The 17546-nt window shown below is 35.7% G+C and overlaps 1 long non-coding RNA gene across 1 annotated transcript in view; it reads right to left on the bottom strand.

The window, feature by feature from the left end:
* The window catches only part of LOC138715682 (uncharacterized), a 37647-nt gene extending 22475 nt beyond the window's left edge, over positions 1 to 15172 (bottom strand). The window contains exons 1-2 of the long non-coding RNA XR_011336544.1: positions 15026 to 15172; positions 873 to 1056 (exon numbers count right to left, since the gene is read on the bottom strand). This is a non-coding gene — a long non-coding RNA (uncharacterized lncRNA). The remainder of the gene's footprint in view (positions 1 to 872; positions 1057 to 15025) is intronic.
* Between the last annotated feature and the right edge of the window lie 2374 nt (positions 15173 to 17546).

The following is a 17546-nucleotide window of genomic DNA, read 5'->3' as shown; positions in this document are numbered from 1 at the left end:
ATAAATCAGGTTTGTCTTCGATGAATATAAATCAAAATTTACTTATCCATGACAGTAATTGCTCTCAGTTAGCAATTTGTAGATGCTCAAAAATAAAAAAATAATCGAACCAAGTAAGATACCTAGCTATTATTACAATTACGATGAGATTATCATATGAACTATCTGTGTCTTAAACTACGTAAAACAATTTATAATTCTTTTTACTACGACATTTTATGCTAAAAATAAAATTAAGACAAACTTAAAATATATCATCTCCTTTGCCGGAATCATCAAAACATGCTAATTAAGTAGCTAGCCGCTGACGGTAAAATTATGTAGCTGACCATAGTCCTGAAAACACCAGTTTTAGCTACAAAACCGCTGACTTGGCAACACTGAACATGAGGCCGAGGTTTGTAACAAGTTTGGTGGGTTAGTTGAGAGACATAAGGTCGAGAAATGTGAAAAGGTTTCAATGATTTAAGTACGTTTTCACTCTCTTGTATAGTGTGGGGAGATAGTGGATGAGGTTTTTTCCGGGGTTTTCCCTCAACCCAATATGAGCAAATGCTGGGTAACTTTCGGTGTTGGACCCCGGACTCATTTCACCGGCATTATCACCATCCCATTCAGACGCTAAATAACCAAAGATGTTGATAAAGCGTCGTAAAATAACCTACTAAAAATCACTGATGGCGGCTGATGAAGACTGCCACCACCTCTGCAAGCTGATGGAACCGGTGCGATACCGGTGGAGCATCAGTGACGTCATCGTTGAAATTCGGAACACTGTGATGCCATGAGATTGCTCAGCGCTGAGATTCGGAATACGCTCTTAGCTATAACCCATATCGTAACGCAAATCAGACGTTAGTCCCGTTACTCACCTTCACCGTCGTATAGGCATCCAACAAGGAAAACTCTGTGCGCAGAAACCAGTTGGCGTGACTGTCTCGCGCAGATGACGTATGCTTCCGTTTCCAGCATGCTCTCACGCCTACTGCAGGGGAGTAAGAGGAGTATAGCATGCGCGCCGCGAGAAGTCCGAGCTGAGTTTTGCTTGTAGGATATCTATAACAAAGGATTTTACAACGTCAGAGTAATCAAATCAAATTCTAAAGTCTAATCACAGTCACAGTAATCAAATCAAATTCTAAAATCCAATCAGGCCAACATACAAAAACTTAAATTATACATAGTCCTACACCGAAAACCTATGAACTCAACTCCACTGCCTTCTAAATCAACATACTTTTATCGACATCTTAGGTAATTAAAAAAAAATTGTAATAAAGTCATTGTATTTATATTGCGTTATATATCGTTTCAGGGTTTACGATTATGCTAGATTTTCTGTCGGTAGTTTCTTTGAGATTTCTTTGCACCTAGCCTGCGTTAGATTTTCAAATATTTCCTCCTTTCATCACCTACGGAAACATAAATTTTTTGCATTTAAGTAATGAAACTTTAAAGTTAATATAAATGTCACTATTCATTTTAATACAAAATGAACACGAGTGATGTCTTTAATTTAACAATATGTAAATAAATAATCACTGTACAAGAGATAGGTTTGGAAATAAATCCCGAAAAGATTAATTATATGATGATGTCTCGTGACCAGAATATTGTACGAAACGGAAATATAAAAATTGGAAATTTATCCTTTGAAAAGGTGGAAAAATTAAAATCTCTTTGAGCAACAGTCAGAGCTTACAACGATTCCAAAATATCCATGTAAACGCTCGTCGCAACTTGTATAATGAAATTGGGTTTGTTTAAATAAACTTGGACTTCAAAACATCTCTTCTGATTCACTTCAAGTGAAAAAACTGAGACAAGAACTCAGGGAGCGAGCATTTCAATCTTGGTGCTCTTTAAATCAGAAAGGGAAAGGCGTCATCCTCTATAAGGAGTTCACTCCCGCCAATAAATGGATCCGACAACCTGATCGCCTCACTAGCAGTGAATGGAGACAAGCTCTTAAAATGACAGGTAATGTTTGTCCGCTGCGTGCTATACCAGGAAGGTCCCGAGAAGGAAACCACTGTCGTCGATGCGTCAGTGAGATTGAAACTCTTGGCCACGTTTTGGGTGCCTGTCCTTTCAGCGAGACACTGCGGGACTCTAGACATCACAGAATCAGGTCCATGATTGCCGAAGCCTTGAGGAAGAAAGCTCTCACTGTACACGAAGAAGTCCATGGCATCTCTCAAGAGGGATCCTGTCGGCGAATTGACATGCTTGCCATTCCACCAGGCTCTACATCCGCCTGCATTATCGACCCGACAGTCAGGTTCGAGGCACAGGAACAACAGCCCGCTGACGTCCACGCAGAAAAATGCAGAATTTATGAGCCCACAGTTCCATTCTATTTGGAGAAATATCACCTCACCTCCATTGAAGTAGTTGGGCTAATGGTTGGCGCTAGGGGCACAATACCTCGCCTCTTTGCCAGTTTCTGCAAGGAGTTCCAGCTGAACAACGACTTCATTCGTGATGTTTCCCTTGCCGCTATCAGAGGATCACTTGCCATTTTAAAATACCATCTGTACTTTGTTTCCTAAAAAGGGATAATTTTGCTCGAATATCTAATCTGTTTGTTTACTATGTATAGGCCTGTTATATGCATGCTATTATCTTTCCTGTACTTAATTGTCCCTTTTGTTCGTTCCCCTCCTTTCTCTTTTGCGATCTGTTTTTTTGTTTTCACTCAATATGTTTATTACGCTTTGTCCAATGAGGCAGTCCCATCATTGGGAAAGCTGAGTGTCTTTCAATGTGTATAAACGATACTCGGGAGGAAATTAAACGCAGAATAAATATGGGAAATGCCTGTTATTATTCGGCTGAGAAGCTTCTGTCATCCAGTCTGCTCTCAAAAAGGCTGAAAGTTAGTATTTGTAAAATAGTTACAGTACCGGTTGTTCTGTATGGTTGTGAAACTTGGACTATCACTTTGACAGAGGAACAGAGGTTAAGGGTGTTTGAGGATAAGGTTCTTAGGAAAATATTTGGGGCTAAGAGGGATGAAGTTATAGTAGGATTTTTCAAAGGATCCGCAGTCGGTCTCTGTTGTTGCTAGAAGAACTTTGCCGCACTGTCCACCCGGTCATTAAGGGACGCGTGCGGAAATTTCTAGGCGCGCAGTTGTCACGTTTTACATTGACTTCGTCACGTGGGTATGAAACAATCGTATACACTGGTGGCCATAATTCTGGAAACTTTTTGTTTTTGTACTGAATTATTATAACATCTGCATTGATTCACAGATTTATACAATCGAAAATGTTACTCGTGACTGATCCGTGAATTATGGCAAGATCTAAATATTAATTTCAGATTTCATTATTATTTCTCATTATTTCCTGTATTAATTATTATTAATCGACAAATCTGTCTCACATCTCTTGGACATATTTTAGGTTTTCTACCAGTCCTAGGTGTTGTTTTACAAGATTTTGTGGATTTGTACTTCTGCCATACCTTCTGGACTCCAGACACTGTAGCACCTTTACCAAGTTTCCTTGCAATTTAATGTATAGACTTCTTCTCGAAGTGTGACTGCCCTAGAACGTTTCCAATCCTTTCGTGCATCCATTGTGATAAAAGGATCAATAAAATTTGTTGTAAAGCAATCAGGTGTTAACCTAACGAAATCTTAAGTCAGACTAATGATATAAACACACTAATAATGTCCATATTTTATGCCAACAGTGCTCAACAATGCTTCTACTGATCAACAATAATCTTAAAATCAACAATGGACCAGTTTTTATTAGGAAAATAATGGGAAATTATAATGAAATCTGAAATTAATATTTATATCTTAAACGACAAGAACATAATACATAGTAATGATTATTTATTGTTAAAATATTCAGGATTTAATATAATACCTTTATTACAACCCCAAAATTAACGGATCAGTCATGAATAACATTTTCAATTGTATAAATCCGTGAATCAATACAAATGTTATAATAATTCAGTACAAAAAAAAGTTTCCAGAATTATGGCCACCAGTGTATTTATTTCTATACAATAAATTGTACTTTCATTCAATCAATCACGAATTAATGAATTGTTAATTTTGAGTTACTGTGTGTATAAAGGTCCTTATAGAATCATTGTACGGTCAACTTCTTCAAACTAATATATTTTCATACTCAGACTATAATAATAATAATAATAATAATAATAATAATAATAATAATAATAATAATAATAATAATAATAACAATAACAACACGGAAAGAATATTGTCAATTTGTGTTTTGTGTCTAAATTCGCAGCGAAATCTGAAATGTTATGTAATAAAATATGATTTTTTCTTCTCTTACTTCTATTCGTCGTCACTCTCTCCTAAATGAATCACAAATCTCTCTTGGTTACTATTCCTGTCATGCTTCATATAATTGCCTTCCGTTTTAATTGCATGTTGAACACAGGAGGACCAATTATGAGGACCGATTGTTGCAGCTCCATCACGCAGAAGTTAACACACTAGACTCAAGTCGGGATAATATTGTTTTTCCTAACATAAGACTTCAGTTGATGCCAGATCATTTCCCAAGGTCGACCTGGTTGGCGCAATTGGTATAGCGCTGACCTTCTATGCCCGAGGTTGCGGGTTCGATCCCGGGCTAGGTCGATGGCGTTTGTGTGCTTAAATGCGACAGGCTCATGTTAGTAGATTTACTGGCATGTAAAAGAACTCCTGAGGGATAAAATTCCGGCACACCGGCGACGCTGATATAACCTCGGCAGTTGCGAGCGTCGTTAAATAAAAAAACATAACATTTAACATTCCCAAAGGATTTAGAACACAGTGGTACGGAGGAAATCGTAACACAACGTGTCCATATGAGGCTGCGAGCTCCTCCACTGCATGTTTCTTACTGCATGGCTGATTTGATATCCTTGATGGGTATGGGGTTGGGCAGGGTTATATTATTGTCCTAATGAAGTTAATTATGTCTTTAAAATTGCCGTTCATCTATCATTGCTATCTTGGGGTTGTAAAAAACTAAGTAATTTACAATATACTCCCCGAAATAATAATAATAATAATAATAATAATAATAATAATAATAATAATAATAATAATAATAATAATAATAATAAAATTACAGAAGACATTAAAACAGCGAAGAAAAACACTTGTGAATTGTTTGAACATATTAACAATGACTGCAGTTAGTATTAGCATTCAGGGGAGAATTGGCAACATTTATGTTTGCCTCAGAAAGCGGAAACAGAGATTACCCCATCCCCCGAGTGGGCAGAAAAGGTTGGGGGGACCGTCTTACTTCAAAGACAACCGCTCAGCGTGCGGTAGCTTCTGTCCTTAACTGGGGATCCAAAGAGCGATCCTACTTACATAAGAAAATGGAGAAAGTTATACAACGCAGAACTGCACGCATTGTAGTCTTCATCTGACATAATAATTAGGAACATTAAATCCAGACGTTTAAGATGGACAGGGCATGTATGAGCGAAACTAGAAATGCATTTAAAGTGTTAGTTGGGAGGCCGGAGGGAAAAAGACCTGTCAGGAGGCCGAAATGTAGATAGGAGGATAATATAAAAATGGATTTAAGAAAGGTGGGATAAAATGATGTCCCTGTACAACTGCTGAACAGTGCACTGTGAACATAACCCGGACTGTGGTATGGATGATGATGGTGATGATTATAATGATGATATGTGAATTAATGATGGCGAAATGAAGCCGAGATCCAACGCCGAAAATTACCCAGCAATTCTGCTTCTGTTGGTTGAGGTAAAACCCCGGAAAAAATCTGAATCAAGTAACTTGTCCGAATCAGTATGAAGATTGTACTACTATGACTGTCTTATACAGGGACATCATTTTATTTTTACTTCAATTTTTATTGTACCTGAGTTTTTGAATGTACTTCAATCCCACCCCCTCTACTAGTAAACTTCCAACCGTTCTCCACACAGAACCAAGCGTCAAAGTCCCCTTACGATCATAGTAAACACAAACAGTACTGAGTTAGTGAGTATAGTACGTTCCAGAAATATGTTCGCTTTCAATATTGAATCATATTCTCGCACAGGTACTGTCGTCCGTTTGCCTATGTCGCATCCCGGTTTCCCCCACCCACTTCTGCCCGTCTCTTTGTGGCTGGGCTGTCTTAGCTCTTTTCTGAAAACATTAATTTCTGTTAGGAATTGGACATCTACGTCTACAACTGTTTAAAATAACTTAAGTAAAAGAGCCTCGTTAAGTAATTAACTTTCACGTGATTTCCCCCCTTTCGACGATCCTGCGACAAAAGCACTTGGACGGACAGTAAATAGCATGTCTGAATAATTTTATCTTTTCGGATTGGGCAGAAGTGAAGACTGAATTTACAGTATCTACGTAAGGTACTCTTTTATAGAGTAGGTATACAATTATTTCAACATGAGTTACTAGTACGAAAGACGAAACTGATAATTGGAATTAGATATAATAGTCTATGTGCGATAATATGCAAAAAAGAACTGAAGCCTGTATAGAAATGAACGGCCATCATTTTAAAATATGTGTTTAAATATCCATATTATGATTATTTTTCAATTTAACTTCATTCTGTATATTGTACGCTAATGTGCTGTAGACAGTATAATATGCGCTGCATAATGAATAGCCTACGTCCGAATGGACGGCTCAGTTCGAGAGTAAAAAGACTTATTGTTAATACTGTACTGTATTTTGATTAAACAAAAACCTAATGAAAATTACCAAACTCAAAATCGCGATATTTCCTACTTTACGTAAATGGATGAAGTACTTTTCTTCCCTCCTATACTTAGTAAAGTGATTTGTTTGTATCTTACTCCAGTATCATCGAACTCCAGTCGTGTAAGAGGATAGCAAACGGTGTTTCCGGTTCACAACCTTTAAGCCAAAGGTACATATAGCTAGGTTAATATTATAAATGTGAGTAAAAATAAAATGATGTCCCTGTACATCATATAGTATGTCTGTATGTAACACTGTATCTATTAGTTTAATATTGTATTTTATATTATTTGATGTGTGTTATCATTATCAGTTATGCAATATCTTTAAATGTACCTAGATACCTACTAATTATTTACTTTCTTTGATTCACTCTGCCCTTAACTTCAGTAATATGTTGCACAATAAAATTACTATTGAGAATTGCTAGATTGCAGTATATAGAGCATAATATTGTTGAAAATTATTAGCAAGACATGTTCAAACTACACATTTCATTTTCTGCTGGTAAAACTGTTGCCTCTATTTGTATGAAAATTTAATTGTATTTTTCAATCTAGAAAAGGTCATATTTATACTCAGAGGTTATTGTTATTGTATTATATGAATTTTAAAATGTGATTAAATTATTGCTTTTTATATTTAATTTGTATTCCTTTATAAATTAACGTAATATAAAGGATACTGTATATCTCACGAAAGAACATGTCTCGCATTTCATCAAGTAAAGCCAATTACAAAAATGAGTCACTAATAAAATTCCTGTCATTTAGATAGTCTATGACACTCTTGTATTTAGTAATATAACACTGCATTGTAGAATCAGTTTTACAATAAAAAAATCCTAAGATTTCCATGGCTCATAAAGTGATGTCCCTGTAAGTGGAGATCCCGGCTTCGACTCTGAGGAATATGATCGCCTTAGATAATGAAAATATTTCACACGCACCAAATAACAAATAACAAATTATTATACACAAAACTCGTACACAAGATGCAGCTGACATGTTCTGCGTTGTGTAACTTTCTCCATTCTCCTGTAACTTCATCCCTCTTAGCCCCAAATATTTTTCTAAGAACCTTATTCTCAAACACCCTTAATCTCTGTTCCTCTCTCAAAGTGAGAGTCCAAGTTTCACAACCATACAGAACAACTGGTAATATAACTGTTTTATAAATTCTAATTTTCAGACTTTTTGACAGAAGACTAGATGACAAAAGCTTCTCAACCGAATAATAACAGGCATTTCCCATATTTATTCTGCATTTAATTTCCTCCCGAGTGTCATTTATATTTGTTACTGTTGCTCCAAGATATTTGAATTTTTCCACCTCTTCGAAAGATAAATCTCCAATTTTTATAGTTCCATTTCGTACAATATTCTGGTCACGAGACATAATCATATACATAGTTTTTTTCGGGATTTACTTCCAACCCTATCGCTTTACTTGCTTCAACTAGGATTTCCTAATCGTTTGTGGATTTTCTCCTAACATATTCACGTCATCCGCATGGACAAGAAGCTGATGTAACCCGTTCAATTCCAAACCCTCTGTGTTATCCTGAACTTTCCTAATGGCATATTCTAGAGCAAAGTTAAAAAGTAAAGGTGATAGTGCATCTCCCTGCTTTAGCCCGCAGTGAATTGGAAAAGCATAAAATAAATGATTAAAGAGGAATAATAACATTTATAAATAATACGTATTATTATGTTTAGTTCTGTTAATTATGTTAAAAGCGAGAGTTTAAAAGCAGGGAAGGTAACACATAGTAACCTGTTCAGTTTAAGTAACATGATGATAGAGACGTAATTTTGTAGTTCAATCGCCGAGTAGCACCTCTAGGCTAAACTGCGATGTTTCAAAGTAATCACTTGGGTAATTATTTACCATAACTTGTACTAGTTTTATAATTTCATTCACTACACTGAAACATTTCACTTGATATTGCAGATTCAAGAATCATAGTTTCAAGGTTTTGCGACTCAGTGGATTATAAGCCGCATTCTTCGAAAGAACAAGCTTTCAGTTAAAGCTGCTGCAATGTTATCTACAGGTAGAAGTGGCTTAACAAATTTCACAGTAATGATATTAGCAAGTCGTTTTTGACCGCCTTCATCACAAACTGGCATTGCAAGAGAGGGCATCTACACAGTAACGGCTCAATTTCTGAACACAAATTTTCTAATATAGTCTTTTTTTTGGTATTCTCTTTCGATGATCTAGAATAAATTTTGCATGAATACTGCTTTCATCGGCCTCTTTCTTTACATTTTCCAGTTCTTTATGTAATGGATCTCTTTCAATTAGTTGGAGTTTTTCGCTTGTTTTCGTTATCTCATCTGGCTTCTCTTGTAACACCTTATTAAGTTGTGTAATTTTCACATGCAATCTGTTAATATTTATTTTTAGCTCGTCAAAGTTGACAACGTCTGTTTGCGTCGCTTTATGGTCATTTTCAACTGGCAAGAAGGGAATGTCATTAACTGATGCTGAGCCACTCGGAACATCTTGTTCAAATAGTGAAAAACCATTACTGCTAAAAGATTTGCGTTTCTTGGGTGGAGGGAGGTCAGTTTTAGTATCTGTTCGTCATGGTATTTTGATATCTGTCACTTTATACCTAGGATAATGAGGGAATATTGTTGGCACAGCATTTGGTTTTAATCGTCTAAATTTCCCATTATTAGAATAATCTTCTACCCTGAAATATAAACTACAAACGACTGAAGATAGGGGGGAGTTGCTTTTGGAACAGAGTCTTGCCGTGAAATCACTTTAAGCCATTTTCGCATCTTTCCCTTACTAACTTATTTACTTACTTATGGCTTTTAAGGAATTCGGAGGTTCATTGCCGCCCTCACAGAAGCCCGCCATCGGTCCGTATCCTAAGCAAGATTAATCCAGTCCCTATCATCATATCCCACCTCCCTCAAATTCATTTTATTATTATCCTCCCATCTGCGTCTCGGCCTCCCCAAAGGTCTTATTCCCTCCGGCCTCCCAACTAACACTCTATATGTATTTCTGGATTCGCTCATACACGCGACATGCCCTGCCCATCTTAAACGTCTGGATTTAATGTTCCTAATTATGTCAGGTGAAGAATACAATGTATCTTATAGCTAGCTCTGGCTATCCGCTAAATGCAAAAATTTCCCGCTGACAAACTTAAAAATCCGTCAAATCTAGCGGAAATTCCGCTAAGTTGGCAACAATGCTGGGCATAGTCGTATGAGCACCCCCCCGATGTACTACAATGAAAGAAACGGTGAAATTTCAACTGTCTACTTTCACTTTGTTCCAGAGAAAATTGCGACATATGCAAAAAAATGTAATTTTTTAAAAACTAAATGCACAGATACACACATAAGAAGAACAGAAAGAACTATGTATTCTTAACTGCACAGTCGCAACATTAAAGCCATGGTTCCGCTACGGCGATCATCGCCGAGCGAACAACGCTGACGATGTTCGCTCAGCGCTCAACGTCGGCTATGCGGTTTCCTTATGCAGCGAACATCGCCGTCTTTGCTGTAGGGAATAATCGATTTATAAGAATCGACAATCAGTCGATCGAGGACATCGCAGATTAATATCGATTGTCTCCAGCTGTTGAACAATGAACTTGAGAATTTACAAGTTGTTAAAATGGCTTTAAATAGGGAAAAATTAATGACTGTATTACTTTTTCAGGAAGAAGTATATGATCGAATTAAATATAATGTACACCAATAGACAGAAGTCTCCAAACCAATGATATGTTTAAAACCAGACGTACAGAAGGATGTTTCAATGCGCTAATTTGTAGACATATACTTAGGCCTACTGATAAAATTAAATTCAAAGACTATTTTACACTTACCATAGAGCAGTTCAATTTTATTTTGCCTTTAATTGAATGTGATGTGAAGAGAAATCCTACTTCATTTGTTGAAAAACCATCCAGCGAGAAATTGTCTATTACTTTAAGATAGGCCAACCGGTACCGTAAAATGATATTGCAATTATGTTAAAACAATTATTCATGTTTATTAAATTCCATAATTTTCAGAAATATGTAGCTTTCCTCCATCTGCTTGTTACAAACATAATACTCGACAGGTGCAGGAGCAATACTAAGGAAACTGACCATATAGGTAGGCTACAGTAATTCATCCTGGATCTCTCGCATGTTATGTTGGTAAATTAACAAGTGGAGTGGGGCTACAACAGGGCATTAGAATATATAGGTAGGCATTAAATGATTTTTATTCCGTATTGAAAATACATGTGGCTGCAGACTAATACTAGGTCCGTGTTTATCAATACACAGTATGTAGCTAAAGCTCACAGAAGTCAGTGAAGGGAAAGAATATTGTGCCCTCTTTGTTTTAGCTTTTCTGGAAAAAAATACCTGTATTTTCCGAGCGAGCAAATCATGTCAACAAAATAAATTACATTGTTCGTTATAAAATTGTAGTGGTTTCAATATTCAAGCTATGGCCAAGCTGTTCAACTGAAATCTAATGATAAGACACACTTCGTTTGAATTTTAGAATAGTCTCAAGTAGGCTAATTAATTGGACCTACATTACTGTAATCGTCGTTATTAAAGGTTGACATTTCATGGAAGAGATTCCCTTGACACCCTGTTTATATATCCCTGCTTAAAAACACTCAATTCGGCATTTTTTATAACCACCGTCATTAAGAAGTTCATTTGTAATATTGTTTTTCTAATGTACCTATTCGCATATTATCCTATCTCGAAAACAAGTTTCTTTACCACCCTTCCCTATAATTTCACCAACTTCCTTCCACAACATTTATTTTTTATGGGCATCTCTATATACTTTCGAACCCATATCATACAGGCAGGATGACTGGAAACAAAATTAATTAAAATATCATTTATTGTTGAGAAGTTCTAAATACACGTTTTGAAGCCATATTGCTTTATCGCCATTCTTTTGTTTTCTAAATGTACGACGAACATCGCTCTCAATTTGAAATCAAATCAATCCAGAGCGATGAACGCTGACGCACATCGCTGCAGCCAGCGATGAACGTCGTAAAGAAACCAGCTCCGTATATTTACACGTAGAGCTAATCGAGCGGCGTTGTTCGCTCGGCGATGATCGCCGTAATGGAACCATAGCTTTTGGTTCATCTCCTAACTATTAGAGATGGTTACACTGCTCCAGTGATGTTTGTTTGTTATGTTTATGTTTTATTTAACGACGCTCGCAACAGCGTCACCGGATGTGCCGGAATTTTGTCCCGCAAGAGTTCTTTTACATGCCAGTAAATCTACTGACATGAGCCTGTCGCATTTAAGCACACTTAAATGCCATCGACCTGGCCCGGGATCGAACCCGCAACCTTGGGCATAGAAGCTCCAGTGATAACTTCAACGTTCCACACGGTTCCAACAGATAAACAGTTCAGTTTCTAAACAGTTTTCCTCTTCTTTGTTGTCTGCAAGGGCCATGTGTAGCGCTATCACTGACCTCCAATCGAAAGTAGATATAATATCCATGTTCCACATGGCCTTCGTGCAACAGTAGTCTATGTAGGATCGCGCAATTTAATTGTACGAATCAAATTCCCTAATAAATCTCCTAATTATTAGCTGTCCATTGTTGGAGAATATGTTCATGGTGCCCTGACATAGTGTTAATTATTAATATACCGCGAAAAATATCATCGGCTAATGTCATCGTTATTAAACTCTCCTAGGGTTATATGCGTTATTTTTACTAAAATCGATTTATTTTGAATTGTAGTTATTTACTGTACCCTTAACAGTAACCTACGAAAACTATCTTTAGTTGTCATAACACACTGAACAGGTGATTTAAAGATGATTCAAGGGCTTTGAAACATGTTCCCGAAGCAGCTGTGAGGTTGAAAGAGTTGGAACACTTGGAACAGTTGGCACTGATGTTGTATTATTCTTATGAAATTGTTTCTTTGAAACTGTTACTTTGGAACAGTTTCATTCATGAAACAGTTACAGTCGAAACTGTTTCTTAAAAAGAACAGTTTATCCCATCTCTACTAACTATTATGAAAATGCAGCCAAGCCAACATAGTATAGAATGAAGTTTCATCTACAAAATTAATAAAAGGAGAGGAAGATCTCTAAGTTTTATACTTAAAAATCAAGTAACATGAATGCAATACATAACTGCATCATAAAGTGTATGTTATATTAGTTTATTTAGAAAACTTAAAAATAGGCTACGTTTTAAATATAACTTACAATATCAAAACGAGAATATTTAAATTCCCTTGCGGCCGGTTGACTACATTTAAAATCAGATGGAAAATTCTCAACTCAAGTAGGCCTACCAGCGAATAGGGATTATAAAGAATGGACACTTCGCGTCGGTACCTTTGATGTAGCCGGACTGATTTCATTGACCTTCAAGCCAGCTAAAGCGTGAGATTCTGCTTTCTCCCTAGAATTGGCGCTGACATCACACCAGCTAGCAGTCGACACAGCGGAAATATAACACATATAATTAATACATCTAGGTACATTATGTACTCAAATAAAATAAATTGGATCCATAAAATAATAAATCCGTCATTAACTGTAATGTCTAGACTCTAGAGTTCCTTTATAATGCGAGTTGAGACATTGACCACTGCCATCAGGCCGTAATGCAGGATGTGTGACGTCACTCGATGGGTCGGGGTTTTCTATTTGAGTATACGGAGCTGAGTGAAATATATTACTTTAATGCGTGTCGGTGTTCAATTTTATTTAGTGTAATGTGTGTATAAGATACGTTCACTTCTTATTGCATAATATGTTGCAGAAATAATTACAAAACTGTGTTATTTTAATGTGAACGGAGTTTTACATGTTAACATAACCTGTTTGCATCAACATTTTAAGTTTGGAATGGAAGCTATTTTGACATTTAATAAAGAAGAATTATTTATATTGTGATTTTAATTTAGCACATCTATCTTCCTTACTTGTGGGTAGAAAATTACCACAGTCCCTCCTATGAAATTAGTGTAGATACGTACGGTTGTGTGTTACTTCATCTGGTAGGTTAGATAAATAGAATTAAATACTACCCAGTATAGTAGGGAACAAATAAATAAATCAATTAAATTGTTATTCAATGTAATATGTGCATAAGTTCCATTTATTTGTTGTATAATGTGGCAGGATTATAAAACTGTGTTATTTTTATGTGAAGAGAATTCAGCATGTTAACATAACCTATTTGCGTCAACATTTTAAGTTGAGAACGAAAGCTATTTTGAGATTTAATAAAGAAGAATATATTTAGGATAAACTTCAGAACATGGTTATCTTCCTTACTTAAAGGTAGAAAATTCACCGCACTCCCTCCTATGAAATGTACATACGGTTATATTACTTACTAGCGCTGAGGTGTAGTTCCGGTAATTTCTGAACTGAAAACAGTTGAATTTATTTTTTGTGGGAATGCATTTAATCCTCTAAGCAAGGCATAATAAAAGCCTGAACTAACCGAACTAATTAGTATATGCAAGGTGTATGAATACGAAGGGAACTACCTCAGCGCTAGTTTAGGCCTGGTAACATATTAAACTAATCAGACTGAAGTACCGTATGAAACGAATAAATACAATTGAAGTGTAGACAAATTGCATTTACAAGTTATACGTAGCGTTATGCTTAATTATGATGCATAATTGCGAATATAGAAATAAGGCAAGTACTGATAGAGTAAACATAACCTATATTTTCAACACATCAAAATATGCGTGCGATGCAACTGAAAATTGTTGAAACGTGCTTAAATGAATGTGCAAGAATTTCGTAATGAAGTGAGCGTGCTTTATTTCAATTAATTACAATACTAGATATTGTACCAGTAATGAAAACTATAAGGTACCGTATAATTTTTGACAATATACTATATGTATCTCGCTTTTAGTTCAAATTGTGTATATTATCAAACGTCGTATTATTTATAATGTAGATTATTTACACATAAGAAGGGCGCAATAATTTAAATTTAATAAAACAAATACGGTAAACTAACAAGAATGAATTAGACAAGAGTAGCATCAGTAACGCTGCACTTAGGCCTAATCATAATTTACTTTACATCCCAGTCAATGTTTCACTTTCACGTGTATATTATTACACATATTTACTGTTTATAACACCAAAAATTCACTTAACCACATAAGGGCGCAATGTTTAATCGAAATAAAGGCAGGTATTACACATACGAACTTTGCCTGCAACAACGTAATTTTTACACCAAAAATAATATTATACCTTACGTTGCAAGTGAATTGTGTCTCAAGTGTCTCACAATCACTGTTTAAAATTTTACTGACGCAATTACACTGCATTTCAGAGAAATATATTTTATTTTTCATGTACTGCAACTAATTGATATGGTTGAAAGACCGCTCTTCGCGATCAGCTGTTAAGCGAGTCACGTGGTCTGCCTTACGGCCTGTATTAGATCACGATGGCAGTGCGTTGACCCCAACAACAATTAAAATAGTAATGATTTGATAGCGATGAAAATGGAAAAACAAAACTCTTACGAGAAGTAAAACCATATACCTATATTATATTATATACAAATATTAAACGAATTCGATACTTAATTTTATAATGTATTATAATATTATAATTTATTATATCTGAAATATGAAATATTATTATTAGAACTGGTTTGTCACTGAGAAATAAGGAAAAACTGTTAACTTGAATTTATTTGAAGCAAAGCGTTACTGGATTATGCAATAAGGTAGGCGATGTTTGGATCCTGTGTCTCAACTCTAATTATTATCTTAGCGTATGCTCGATTACACTAACCTCTAGCGCTTGAAAGTGGAATTAAATGCTGCGCACAGAGAAACAAAACAAAGGAAAATTCGCTGTGTCCATATTCGCTGGGTCTGCTATAAATTTTCTTATCTGTAGCTTCTACTCGCTGACGCTAGTTCCATTTTTTCATTCTCTATGGAATTCGAGTTCATCGCTCCACGCGTAACAATGCCGTCTTCAACAAAATAAATGACAAATTGGACCGCCATTATGAGTTTTGATTTCAATTAAGGTAAGCAAAAAGAGCGCTGTATGGAGAGTATGTGTATTGAAGAGCTCGGTTCGATTCCCAGGGGACAACCAGGATGAACCTCTTCCCACTGAGGTAAGCTTTCTAAGTTTACGATTTCTGTTTGAAAACTGCAACAGTAAGTAGGGAAAAAAAACATTTACATTTTGTAGCGTCAATGGCGATTCTAGGAATAATGTGTATATTGGGGGCTGATAATTAAGCCTCGATTGGACAGACACGTTTAAAAACACTACCAAACGCTCGGCGCAATTAAAAAGTTATTGAGGACAATGAGTTTTTATGATTTTAATACATTACATTGTATTATGACCATCCTCCCTTGTCAATAAATACAAACAAAATAAATCGTATAATGCAGCGGTTCTGAAAGATTGGAATTCTGTGAATCGTAAATTTGATTTAAATAATATTTTAAATCTGGAGAATACTGCAAAGCGCATACAAAGTCACGAAAATACGAATCAATAGAACCATGAAACATCTTACTTACTTACTGGCTTTTAAGGAACCCGGAGGTTCATTGCCGCCCTCACATAAGCCCGCCATTGGTCCCTATCCTGAGCAAGATTAATTTAGTCTCTATTATCATATCCCACCTCCCTCAAATCCATTTTAATATTATCTTCCCATCTACGTCTCGGCCTCCCCAAAGGTCTTTTCCCCTCTGGCCTCCCAACTAACACTCTATATATATATTATATAATCGTAATATTACAAAATAAATATTAATAATTATTCATTGTTTCATTATTAGACTATTAATATCATTAATATAGTATTATTAAAGATATTAAAAAAATGTAATATCAGTTTCATGTCTGGATTTTCTGTGTATTTATCCATGAAAACAAATTACCGAGATAGGCTAAATACAAAAGCAGAAATGAGGCTTCAGGTTTCCGCCCTAAAACCAAGTAATTATACAAAAAATTTGTAGCCTTTAGAAAAGAACATATTTATCCCACCCAACGGAAGAATTAAGTACTAGATTTTATATAATTAGGTGTCAATCAATCAATCAATCAATCAATCAATCAATCAATCAATCAATCAATCAATCAATCAATCAATCAATCAATCAATCAATCTTAATGTATCCCGCTGTTTGCAGACAACATAAAGTCCACTATAGTCCACTGTAGTGTATTCAGTTGTTGTTTTTCACGAGAAATGAGGGGTATTTTGATCGGTGTTCATTATAGATGCCTATTGCTAGTAGCTGAGTTGGGGTGTAGTCAATATATACTGCAGGGCTGTGTCTTCTACAACTGGTACTGATGATTTCAACTTTATTTCTTTTGTGGTTTATGGATGGACAGATCTTCATCATGATTATTACACCACACACAAGTAGGATTATCAGAAATGTGAAATCGGTATAGGTACAATTGTGTGACAATGTGACCTGTTCTGGCTCTTGTTAAAAATGTTTGAACATATCTGGGCAAGTTTTTGTACAAGGGACTGTTACCTGATTTGCGTTGTGTTTATTCATAATCAAATGAAAGTGAGAAATGTATTAATATTTTTTTATTCACTGTATTTCGGGGGTATTCTTGCACATTTCCTTCTCTGTCTCTAGAAACATGTACTAGATACAAATCGTTTACTTCAAAGTGTTTAATACACAAAAGAATGCTCTGTTAGCGTGAAGACATTTCGTGATATAGCTACGAGTAGCTTCTAACCACGTAACTTATCCTTTTCAA

This window comes from Periplaneta americana, chromosome 15, assembly GCF_040183065.1.
Source record: "Periplaneta americana isolate PAMFEO1 chromosome 15, P.americana_PAMFEO1_priV1, whole genome shotgun sequence".
Lineage (NCBI taxonomy): Eukaryota > Metazoa > Arthropoda > Insecta > Blattodea > Blattidae > Periplaneta > Periplaneta americana.
Note: the sequence above shows the minus strand (reverse complement) of the source record. Positions and strands in the feature narration are given on the sequence as shown.